Here is a 12789-nt window from a genome sequence, read left to right as displayed (position 1 = left end):
AGGTTAAAATTATTTTAGTGATTTCCTTATTTATAAATACATTATTTCTAAAAATAAGTTAACTTTCTGAGTACCTTTTATTTTAGCTTATATTAAATAAATAAAAGGCAGCTGTACTACAAAAGCTTTCTTTATTAAATATATTTTATTGCGTACACCCCTCCATTGATATCGGTGAAAATATTATATAACATTCAATATTTTTTTATTTTTAGTAATTAATTAAAGTTAAAAATATATGAGTTAATTTAATAAAATTCTAATTTAGATTTTTCACATTATATCATATACATTTATTAATTGTTTTTGTATATACTATTTAACAGCAAATATATAGTATCATTCTTAGACAATAGTGAAACGTATTGTGATTATAGAAAAAATACCTTAGTTTTTACTTCTACATGATAATCTATCATTATCACGAATACCGGATATTTTAGTAAATTTTCACTTAGTCTTTTTTATTTATTTTCTGCAACGACCAAAAATATTTATTTAGTGTTAGGTTCTGTAACATATGGACAGATCGTTATTAAATAATGTGACTATTATTGTTGGTTACAGTTTTTAAAAAATTACTTTACGAATTATACATACTTCAGCAACTGGCTCTATAGAGCAGCTTTACACTGATTATGTCTTATAAAATATATAAATTTACCGATAGATCGGTTTTGAAATTTCCTTATTATTCCAATGGAAATCAAATTTGAAACGTAGTATTTTAACAAAGACGTTGAAATAGATTTGTTAATAAAAAAAATACTAAATGTTACATAAAAAAAGTTCGTTAGAATCACAAATCGAGTTTTTAAAATACTGTATATTTCTATATTGTAAGTTACTAATACAATTATGTTTACAGTATTTATTTCCACATTCTTCATTTATATTATTCACACAATATATTTTTTGTACATTTATGATATTCTTTATATCTTTATAGCTCATTATTCGAGAATTATACTATAGAATCATACATTATATGTACGATCAACACGAAAATCAGTGAGTGAGATATCGTGGGATTATACAAATTTAGGAAAATCAAATCTGTGATGATGGATCGGAATTATAATTATGTAATAGTTATTAATAATGCAGATCTGCCACTATGGAAATTTAAAAACATAAAGTTTCATATGGGATTTGAACCCACGTCTTTCTGGTATTAACCGCTGACTATACAGCTGGTCTATCATGTGAGAAATTAATTAAAATGTTTTAATCGATTTTAAATTTTCATTGAATAAAATATTGATATTTTTTATGGCTAATAAAATTTTATAATTTTTTGCTAAAACAAGATTCACAAACTATTTTTGAAGTACAATATACTCTTCATTATCTGGGCTAATGCTAGGGTTGAAGAGTACGGATAATTGAAAAATACGGACAATAACTTTTATTTGGTTTTAAAATATGAGTAATATATTAACAATATAAATTATAATATTTTTTAATCATCAAATATTAGTATGATTTTTTCAGAGCTATTATATCGTTATATTCAAATGCCCTTAAGTCGATGTAGTCCAGTAAAGTTTCAACAGAAGTCAGTGCCGTCACGTAACTAATGTAATTGTTAGTATCTTCTTTTCTTGTATTCTCACTATCACTCCCTTCAAGCATTAAAAACTCGGATGATTTGAATCGCGATTAAACCATTCTTTTTCTGACTGAAATTTTCAAAGTTTTAGTGAATCAAGTTGTCTAGTTTTATTAAGGTATAAATGTTTAAAAGACTAGTTAGTTTAATAAGGCTAATCTCAAAGTACAAATTGTAATAATAAATAATTTAATCCACTATGATTAATAAGCAAATAATGGATTATTAGAAGTTTAGTTTTTCTAAAATTCAGGTTTATTCAAATAAAAACATTCGCCTTTCGACTGAATTCTCGCAAATCAAGGGTGTGTTTTTCATCACCATTATCTATTTATATTTATATACAATGATCAAATCGTGTCTCGCACCAGCTGAAGGTGGCAATTTTGCACGCCCTCGCCGAGCACTCCGTCGGGTAATCATAACCTCGTTGAATTCGATACAGGTCGAACGTTGTTGTCGAGTTTTCGAGCTTTCGTCATGGGAATTATTGTCGGTAAACTGTCCGCAAACAACCGACTCGGTTCAAACGTCGTCAAGTAAAGTAGTAATCGTCAATTTTGCGATCGTTTCGCGCGTGTGCTTTGTACATAAACGTGTGCTGATATATATAAACAATGGACAATGCGAGAATGTAACTGAGACACGTGTAAATTTAATAGATTTACGCGAGGTGCAGTCAGATCTCACGCCTTGCACCAACTGCTGCCGATAACTGCTCCAAGGACTGTCGATTGATTTGAACTCAGGTTAGTCGATTTTTTATTATTCTTGTTAATCTTAAGCGTTACATTTGACAAATTATCACTGAATTATTGATAATTATTTATAAGTAATAGTAAATATAATGCATATTTGTGTTATATTTTATATTTTATACATCCAAACGACGATAAACCGCTAAATCTTGAGTCCACCATGAAATTTCAGGACATTTAATACCAATATACCAGGCGCGTACGGCGAGATATATTCCCTTTCGCCCGCTCGCGTGTTAAGTGATGAGAGTGAGTGAGAAGAAGTGGGTGTGTGGAACGCATGTAATGCACGCCCTTATCTCTCACTCAATCTCGTCACTTAACACGCGAGCGAGCGAATGGAAATGTATCTTACCGTACGCGCCTGATAAATACATGTTTAAAAAATATGTATTATTTGTATTTAAAAATATGCACTGAGGTATTTTAATATATCGTCTATTAAAAAGTTTTTTTATTCCAAAAAGTACTTTTTCTGATTCTTTTTTATACCATTTGAATTAATAAAAATGTTTTTATTTGAAAATATCACATTTTATGTTATCTCCTAATAAAAAAATATACGGCTTAAAAGACCAGATAAATTGATTAAGGTATTTTGGTTATTTTCCAATAAAAGCTTGTTTAAAAATATCGTCAATTATATTTATATTAATTTGGCAAAAATATTTTTCAATATTTCTCTCGATGAAAAAAAATTAAAAGTCTTTCTTAACTGTATTTTTATTGTTTATAATAGTTGTCAATGATACTAAGTGCATTTTAAACATATTTAATGCTTTAGGCTTTTAAATATATTTTATTAAAATTTTCAAATTTGCCGTAAAAATTAAGCAAATATTGGTTCAGTAGAACATTAGATTGTGAGAAACTTGGTATACGAGAATTTCGCAATACGTGTATTTTTTTAATTTAATTATTTCTTGATAAATGAACGATATCTTGCAATGCGAGTAGTAAATATTGCGTCACTTTCTTTCCTACTAAGCCGATGATTACTCTTAAGAGTCGATGATTCTTCTTGTAATGAAGACATACGTTTTTGGAAAAGAATTTGTCACACAAAGGATGATGCTTCTTTTCATCCTTGAGGCAGACTAACTGAAAAAATTTGAGTTTAGTAAGATTAAGTTTCTTTCTCCTATCTCCTTAATCCATTCCATGGATCTGAAAATCATTTCGAACTAAATTACATTAAATCACTATTTCAGCGATGCTTTGAAGTGACCGAAGGATCAAATCTTATCCTCGAAAACTTTATAATCAGTTTCACATCGTAAGCTGCTTTAAGATTATTGATAGGATTACCAAGATAACTCTTGATTCTGCTTGCAGAAAACTGTGGCCTAATTTCGTTTAGGGGTTTGATCATAAATGGGAGTTGCTAAATGTCGATAAAATTGTCTCCTTAGGGGAGAACATGGGACTTAAAGGTATACGAGGAAACATGGCCAGGAATTGAATTCTAAAAAGCATGACGCAAAAAATATCTCTTCTTCTGAGAAGGAGAAAGAAGTCGAGAAAACCCTCACATCAAATAAGATTAGGGATATCTGTAAAATGTAAAAAACAGTGCAAAATTTTGTGGAAAAGCACCATCCGGGTAAGGCTGTGGTAGTGAGAGCCATGAATCTATTTAATGACAATGCAATGCCACATTTTTGACAAAAAATTAAAAGGAAGCAAAAGCAAATGTCATTGGAAAAATTTATATTTAAAGTTAAAAAAAGAATCCACGAGCTTTCAGTGATACGCGTATTTTGTGTTATCATTTTTATATAAATAATTTTGGGTTTTGAAACGTTGAAAGCAACTATAGATACCATTATTTTTTATAGGGAAATTTTCTTTGATATACGAGTGTTTTAAAATACGTGTTTCCGCAACGAATTATGCTCGTAAACCGAGGTTTCTTTGTATAAATACGTGCTTAGTATTATGGTCTTGAGTAACATAATCTCCAAGTTATCTTAAAAAAATATCTGTTTAAACTTTTGGTTCTGGTGACTTCTTAGCTGGACTTGGTCTGGTTTTTCGATCTTCTAAGGGTTTACTCGGTCGATACTCAGTGTAGCTCTGCTTGGTGCGAGTTAGATAAAACACTCGTTCATTCCAAGTCGCAAGCGAAGTGATAGAGTCTGGTCAATTAAATGATTGGTGCTATTGTCTACTAAACATCTGGTTAAATTATCTTCTAAATAACGGCGATGATTAAAAAATCGGTAGAATTGACAATGATATAATTTATTTAAAATGCATAATCTTGGTTTCAAGTTGCCCAAATATGCGATCAGCACGTGTGTTTGTATCATGCTTATTGGAAAAACACTTACTTTAATAAAAGCAATTGATGATCAAGGGTGGTACCGATAATATTTTAATTATAAAGTTTTTTTTAAGTAACATGACGCATGAAAATAATCTTGAAGTTATAAGCATGTATAATTTGTTTATGGCAATAACTAAAATATTCGCTGATTTCTATTATAAATTAATGATCATTAATTTCATTACTATATGGCTAGTTATCAATTATTTACAGTCTTTGCGACTGAAATTTTTATGTTAAATTTTTATAGAGCCATTTTCTTTTCTATAGCAATGTTTATTTTCATTTTATGTTAAAATAACTATTTAGTTAAAAAAACGTAAGATTTACAAAAAAAACTGACGCTTAATTAACTATTGGTCAAAATTGACATTTATAGAATTACTGACCATTTATTTAAGCCACTGCCCAATAAATACAGGCCTTTTTATTATTTATTTTGGTAAATATGTGACAATTTATCTATGCATCCATAAATGTTTCATAACCAGTAAAATAAATTCTGATTTGTATGACTATAGTTTACGCTCAAAAATATCGTTTTTAACAAAAAACTACATATGCTAAAAAAATAATAGCAAATTTTCAACTACTGTATAGTCTTAATATAAATTAGATGATCAGAAATTTATAAAAATCTTTGTAGCAAAAAATGTTATAGTGAAGTAAGTGAATAATTCCAGTGAATTAAGGCATACAGCTATGTGTCACAAGAAGTCGTAGAAAATAGTAAAATTGATTATAGCAAAAAACTTTTGCATGCTGAAATTTAACTTATGATATTAATATATTATATACGTTTAAATAATGATAGGAATAAATAATAAACATCAAAACCGAGAGTTTGGTGAAATCATTTTTATATACATAGAATAGTTTCTTGTTGCTAATTTAAAAATCCAATTTTATAACATAAATCCCAACACTATTTATCATATACATATGTTATAATGAATGTGTATTACAAGTGAAATTATATTTTTACTGGCGTTTCAGTGAAATTGTATTATGATATATTTCCACCGTTACATATGTATATGTATATTTATACTAGAAATATACTCAATTTGACAGTTGCGAAAGGTCCATGGAACAGCTTCCAATCCAAACCAAATGAATTAACTAAACCCAACTTGACCCAATAAGGTTAATTATTTTAGGTTAGGTTTGGGTTTGAACAGCAAATAAACATTTCGCAATTGTTAAATTGAGCTTTATATACATTTTAGAGCAGCATATAATTTCACTATCACATATTAGAAATATATATATTTACCAGTAAAAAGTACTTAGATATTATGTTACTCATATAATAACTAAAATTATATTTATATTCATGAAAATATAACTTCACTGAAAAATACACATTCATTGTAACATATTTTTTATGTGAAAACCAATATCGAACTCCAGTTTTTTTTAGCTTTTATTAAATTAATTTATTTTGGTAATGTTTGGATTTGACTTAATTATTTTTAAATATTAAAGTATTTTGTCGAACGATGTGACATCACAGTTTTGTGAGTGTCTGATCTCATACCGGATCATCCGTTTGTGAATAAATACAGTTTTACTGATAAGCAGCAGAGAATTATATATGTATGATATATGGATTCCGGAAAATTTATCGCCAGCAATTTACCGCCAGCAATTAATCGCTAGAAGTTTACTGCCGCGTCAATTGATCGCATAAAAATTATAGCCTACAAATGATTGCAAGCATATATTATCGTAATATTAATATATTATATACGTTTAACAATACATATAATTTATTTAAATTTATTGATCATTTTAAATTAAAAACAATTGGCGCAGTTTTATTGATATTGCACATTAAAATTATAAATCAATCGTTTGATACATTTTAATTGGTTGAGTTAGTGAAATGATATGTATACTAGTGAAAATATAATTTCCCTGTAACATGTATATCATGAACAAATAAATTTAAATTTTATAACTTTTGTATGTAAAGTTGTAAACTATCAATAGAGCGAAGTTATTGTATAGTGTAATTATACAAAATACATTTTAAAAAGTATGTACTGTATCAAAATGAAATATGTCCCAACGCCATTTTCCAGTGGCATACGTTTATTAGGCATTGCAGGCAATTTCGCCTTGTTATTTATCCTCTGTTACAGCAAACAGTACATTTTGAAATTTATTAACGACACTTGTAAGCGAACCTGAAACGCCGCAATCAGTCTTACGTTAAAATTACCACAACTGTGTATGTAAAAAATACATAAAAACAACGCGAAAAGAAATTAATTCCGCCTTAACATTGACACTCGCCATATGCCGCAACACTTTTCTTACATAAACAAATCCAAAACGTAAAAACTCGTTTTTGAGTAAGTTAACCGTATAATAAATAAATACGGGCGCACAGTCGACGCGTTTGATTTATTATTAACGTTTTATATAACGCTGTAATTTCATAATACGAGCGATCTTCCGATAAAAATGATAATTTGAAGTGCGAAAAAAATGTTTATAATAAATTATTATTATTATATATTTATGGCGGTGTTCACGATGATGAGTCAGCGACTGGGAATTTTAACCTGGTAACTCTTAACCTTTTGTACTACGTGCTTAGTTTATTTATTAAATAAATAGTCTAAACAGTCTCAGATTTTATTTGAGCATTGATTAATGCTTGAGAGATTATTTTAGATTTTTTGTTCTGATGCCAAATTTAGATCATATGTATCTATTTGTCAAGTTTAGATTTTGTTAACCGAAATTCAAAATTGTTTTACTATTATTGTGAGTATTGTAGCTTTCTAAACTGTATTGAGTAACTAGAACATAATATTATGTTTGGTCTCATTGTGTTTATGTTGATATTTAATTAATAGATTTATTTTAAAAACATTTTAATAAAAATATTATAACTTACTTATAGCGAGTTAATAAAGTAACTCAAACGATAGATATATAGATAAATTCAAGTGTGAGTCTCAAGCCTTTAAGTACTACTTCTCGGTCATCGTGACGTTGATAATTGACGTAATAAATGCAGTCGCTGAGAGACGATCATCCATCACGAGTGCATTCGATTACAGCCTTAATGAGGTTTTAACATCGCAACTAAAAACTGCAACAAAGTCGCGACGAGCTCATTAAGAGCCGTGTTTAGAATTAAAACGTATACACTATTGCAATACGCAAATGCAGAAATACACACAAGGTTTTGTATGAGCATTAAATGTAATAATGCGATAGTTAATTGTGAGGAACGGTGACACACGAGAGGTTTTTGCCTTTTTTTGCCTCTATGTACTAGAGCGCATGTTTGTTTTTTTTTAATAAAATGCCATCTATATTTTTTTATCGTTTATAAATAAAAGCATGTAATATATTCATGCTTAAAACATATTAAATTTTATATTATATAATTATAATGTACAATAAAGATTTAGTTGGGGAAAAACTTAAATTTGTTCTCTTCTGAGTCTATTGTTTATAATGCTCACATATTATGTGTACATAGTGTTTTCTTTCGAGAATGATTTTTCGAGAAATTCTCGAAAAAAGCAAAATTGAGAATTTTTATTTCTCGGGAAATTTGCTTAATTTTCGAATAATTTTTTGTTAAAAATAAAATTTTTATTGATATTTTTTTAATGCTTATAAACAGCGCCAGCAATTAATCGAATTATAGCATTTAATTTAGTTTATAAATAAATTAAATAAATATTATATGAAATTTGTATCACATGCATTATTTATATTGACAAAGAATTATAAGTATTTTTGTCATTTTATCATCACTGTTATTTTGTTTATTGTGTATATTATTTAGAGACATGTTTAAAAAAAACTGATTTACCAGCCCATTTTATATAAAAATTGACTAAATTTACACTTTTATTTTTTCATATTTATATTGCTTGATGTATACCAGAAATAAAGTCGGAATAGCGTAGTCTGTAAAGCCTAGACTAGTAACTCACAGGCCACGGGTTCGGGCCCTTAAAGCAGAATTTTTATTTATAAAAATGCGCTATTATTAAAAATCGGCTTTATCTGCCATGTGTTATCTATTGATTGTAAATTATAATTAGTTATGTAGATGTCACCGATTCCATGATTTTTTTTTTTTTTTACTAAATTACGATTTTTCGTACGAAAAAAAATACTTATCTAGTTGGTACTGATTCACTCCGTTGCAACGCATTAGGCTTACGCATATACAGTTCTATTCTTATTACTTTGACTATTGATCCACACGTCACTAGATCCAATGACATGATTGCCACAAAAAATATACTCAAAAAGATTTTTAAAAAAAGTGTTCAATAAATTGATGGTAATTTGACGGAAATTTGCAAAATCAAATTCTATAGCGAAATTTTAGTTTTAACTTATCAATATCGTTAAATACATATTTATTAAGTCTTGTAATCATATGGTACAGCAGATGTTGAATTTTGTCAATTTTGAAATATGTCTTTCAGGGATAAAATTATTTTACTTTTATTTTTCGTCTTGACTTTTATTAGACTATTATATGTCCGCGTGCTTCTATTTTTTTAGATTGTATTACTTTTTGCTTTAATTTTTATTAATTAAAAAATATTTTTAGTTATCTTTCAAACACACATCATTAGCGATGAATGTGTAGGAACGGATTTTTCTAGTAATATTAAATATTATACAAAAAGCATTAAAAAAATGTCATTTTAGAAAGATTAATATGATAGTTTTGGTCTTTGTCAAGTTGTGACGTTGTGAGTCTATGCTTGTAAATCTGCATTAATAAATTATAAATATTATATCAGATTATTGCAACTGCAAATCGATTAGGTAGACGAATTTTGCTTGGCTTCGAGGTACTCCTGCATTTGCATACACTCATCAAAACTTCGCTAATGGCGCTAAATTGAAATAACCAATTTGAAACTCCATTTTGGATGCGAGAGTCATTTTGTCGTGTTATCGACATATCGCTTGAGCACACTCTCGTGTCACATTTCAATTCGTCTCCTGCTGTTTTCGCTTTGTTATGAAAAATCTTCATTGTTCAGAAGTCCACGTGCGTGGATCGGACCGATGACTCTGCCAGATAAAGTGTGCTTCCATTATTCCATTGTTGCTTCTGCTTTTGGCTACTGACGCACGATCTTTCGACGGATAACAATCGCATCGACGATCTCGTTCGTGTTTGACACATGCAAAAAAGGAAAATTTTCATATCAATCGTGAACGGGTCATGTTAGAGGCGGGTGGGTGCGCAACATTGATGGTGCGACGTCAGAAACAATTGTTGAATTGTATATTTGTATTTCAATTGACTAGATGTAATCAGGTTAAAGTCAAAACTAAATAACGACTTATTTTGGTTTTAGTTACTATATTAATGGCTTTTGAGCAGTGGCCTCAACTAAAATTTGAACACAAAGCAAAGCATATTTTTAGATCATTCGCGGATCTCAATGTGACTTGAAAGTTAAACGGTTGACCGATCCCATGAATTTACAAAAAGCTTTATAAGTAAAATACTACTATATTATATTTTTTTTGTCATCTTACTTCACTAGAAAGGTAATGATATTTATTATTTCCATTGCTATACCAAAGAAAAACCGAACAAAAACGAGGAATATTCAGAAAGCAAAAAAAAAAAAAAAAACATTTTGACTATTAGTATAAGTCGGTAACTAATACCTGAAAGACCTGGTTTCTGATACCATATGGACCCTAGCTTTTTTAATATTTTCAATCGTTAATGATTATTATATTATACAAATACAATATAATTGCGATCGATCATCGGATATTTACTTTTTCTACTTACTTGGTAGTTGTTGATTGTGTTAACTCCACTGTATTACAACAGAAGATTTACAGTAAATACATTTTTGTATTCATATACCATACATTTAGAACGCTTTTTTATTTTACCATAGTCACTATGTATCTACCTATATTCATTTTGTCAGCATATGGACGAGTTTTTTGATTTCAATAAGTCACACAATTCACTACCCAACGCGCGCAGAATTTTCAATAGCTTAATTTAATCAGTTAATTAGTGATAACAGATAGTTAGTATATTATTTAATTAATAAAATAGATGTCACTAATTTACAGATTTTAATTTAAATTCGGTGTCTCACTACTTAGTAGTTGTCGATTGCGTTTACCTTAACGCCTGTCATGTTTCAACAGAAAATTAAAAAAATATTTTTACGTTTGTTCATAATACATTAAGAACGCTTTTTTATCTTGCCATATTCACTATTTTGTCAGAATGTGAACGAAATTCTTGATTCTTACACCACGCGCTTGCTTTCCTTTACGCCACCCAACGCGCGCAGAATTTATTAGCCTAATTTAATCAGTTCATTAATATAAACAGATTCTCTTTTATTATTTTATATTTTGTTATATTTTAAATTTATGACACTGTATTAGCGTTTTAATTTATGAAGCAGTTTTTTTCTTGCAAACGGATCTCTTATTTTTTAATTCAAAACTGCAAGCACAATTTTAAAAATCGCTTCCATTTTAACTTTCCTAATATTCTTCGTATATAATACAATTATTATTCAGTCAGTGACAAGGTCGTAAATAGACGTAAATAAGTCCTTGTATAATTGCTCCAATTTGAATTGCAAATGTGAACTATATTAAAAACACATTTTCAATAAGTCGATGAAAAATTAAATATAGAAATATTAATAAAGTCCCCTTTATTTAATTTCTTCTAAATAAATATTGCTTTTTTTCCCTGTACCAATTAAAATAATATTTACATTAAAGAGTATTGATTCGGCGGTGAATTGTGTAGTGATATGTCGGAGCTGAATGTTCCGGATGTACATATACATTTATTTATAGGAATATATACGTATTACTATATTAACAAATGGTTTTTTATTTGTCCCTTTTTTATGCAGTTGAATCATCATATAAAGTATCACTGTCTTTTTGTAACAGTCCATACTGGAGTGGTTTACGATGAACTTTATGCACATTGCCTTCCTTTCGCGATTTCTGACTGTATGAAGTAGGTAGTGGATTAAATCTTAAATCTTAAAGATATTTCTTGACATTAAATTTTTTAAGATGTTCAAACGTCGAAGCTAAAGTTTCCAAGAGCATTTCTAGCAAGATTTCGTATTTACTTCAATTGAATGGGTCTCGATTAGGATTTTTAATTATTCGTTATTTGATTATTAATTATGCGAATACTAAATAAGAAATAGATAAGTATTCGAATATTCGAATGTATTCATATTCGTGTATTCGTGACCTCCTAAATAGGGAAATTCTCTTTGGAGATATTGACAGGAAATAAGCCGATCTTGAGTGGCTAGTTGTGTTTGGATTAGATACCACTCTTACCATTAATAAAAATGACAAACAAGAAGAACTTATTGTTTTTATTAGTATGTCTCCGCAAATTTAATTGATATTAGCTGTTCCATGTCATCGATAATATTTTTTATGCACACAATAAAATATTATTACTGTATTGAATTCGATATTCACATTTATTACAATAAATTCACATTTAAGTAATCCCAACTGAGATCATTAATGACTTGATCCCCGCATATAAATATGGGTTTGCGACGACGGTATTGCACATTCATCCTTTATCATCATTGTCAAAGGAGTAGCTATCGCGCAGCCGAAGACGCAATCGTGTGTTATATGGGAACTGGTTATTATCTCCCTCGGTCCGCTTTCATTCATCATGATCATCATCATCATCATCATCGTTGCAGTCCTGACTGACACAAAGGGCCGCTGCAACAGTGACGCCATCAACTCGGTCGCTAAACACTGTGCATCGAAGATAAATAATGGAAATTTAGGATATAAACCTTAATATAATCATATGACTGTTGAGTTGAAAAATTGTAATCATTATCTCATTATAAAATGAGGTAAAATAAAAATATATCTATATTTTTATTTAATACTACAAAAATATTTTTGACAAATTGCATTTTTACCGTGATATGTAATATACTTCGTTTCATTTAACAGAGTCACTTTGAGGCTTATCTCGTATTTCATTGGTCTGCTTGCGCTGAGCAAAATTGTCATATACGTTCCAACTA

The 12789-nt window shown here is 29.0% G+C and overlaps 1 protein-coding gene across 14 annotated transcripts in view; it reads left to right on the top strand.

The window, feature by feature from the left end:
- Ntan1 (N-terminal amidohydrolase 1) overlaps positions 1 to 12789 on the top strand; it is a 107275-nt gene that overhangs the window by 50879 nt on the left and 43607 nt on the right. For 9 of the 14 annotated variants that reach the window (XM_088204764.1, XM_088204765.1, XM_088204762.1 and 6 more), the window contains one exon: positions 2275 to 2361. The exons of 1 other annotated variant lie outside the window; for it this stretch is intronic. The gene's annotated coding sequence lies outside the window, so the exon portion shown is untranslated. Of the gene's footprint in view, positions 1 to 2057; positions 2362 to 12789 lie in introns of all 14 variants that reach the window. 4 more of the 14 variants (XM_088204774.1, XM_088204767.1, XM_088204773.1 and 1 more) reach the window with 1 other exon arrangement.

This window comes from Plectrocnemia conspersa, unplaced genomic scaffold, assembly GCF_051122295.1.
Source record: "Plectrocnemia conspersa isolate PC_06_02 unplaced genomic scaffold, ASM5112229v1 ptg000014l, whole genome shotgun sequence".
Classification (NCBI taxonomy): Eukaryota; Metazoa; Arthropoda; class Insecta; order Trichoptera; family Polycentropodidae; genus Plectrocnemia; species Plectrocnemia conspersa.
This window is presented reverse-complemented; position numbering and strand designations above follow the sequence as displayed.